Below are 740 nucleotides of genomic sequence, written 5' to 3'. Positions count from 1 at the left end.
ATGACCTACCATTCAAAAATTGCCAAGCAGAGAAAGAGATTCTTCCCCCACCCCCCAAAAATGGCACCACAGAAAATAACGACTGATCATGTAACAACTGCTTATATTTGTAAAACACAAANTTCACAGAGATNGTAAAACGGACCAGACATATTTGAACAGATGTTACCCACAAGCACNTTTACGGATCAGAAACTCAGCTTAACAGCTAATGGTAGACTCGCCACAGCCGAGGAACCCTTGATGGAGCTGGAGAAACCACNCAGATTAAAGCACAAAGATGACTGAAAGGAAGGATAAAGATAAGAAGGGTGACTCCATGAAATAGAAACAAAGGGAAAGGAAGCTGGCATAAGACAGTCTTGTCAAACACGTAGCAAGCAGTCAAGGATGGAAACGAAGCAACATTTAAAAATATAGTGATTAGCGTTGGGGGTGGGGTGTTTAAAGACAGGGCTCTATGGATATGAAAAGTGCCATGCACCCAACAAGAGCAACGAAAATAAAATTTAACCTTGACGTATTGATTTTAAACCACAAGATCAAGAAAAAAAGAGACCAAAGTGGGCACCAGCAGCAGCAGAGCTCAACAAACATGAAGATGAAGCCCCTCATCTTTTTTCTTTTTTCTCTTTCTTTTTTTAAATGAAGCTTCATTTTCCACACAGCTATTATGGCTATAGAATCCAAAAAATATAGAACCAGTGTCCAGATAGTATTATGCTGGCTGTGTCGTGACA

Source organism: Mus caroli, chromosome 8 (assembly GCF_900094665.2).
Source record: "Mus caroli chromosome 8, CAROLI_EIJ_v1.1, whole genome shotgun sequence".
Taxonomy (NCBI): domain Eukaryota; kingdom Metazoa; phylum Chordata; class Mammalia; order Rodentia; family Muridae; genus Mus; species Mus caroli.
This window is presented reverse-complemented; position numbering follows the sequence as displayed.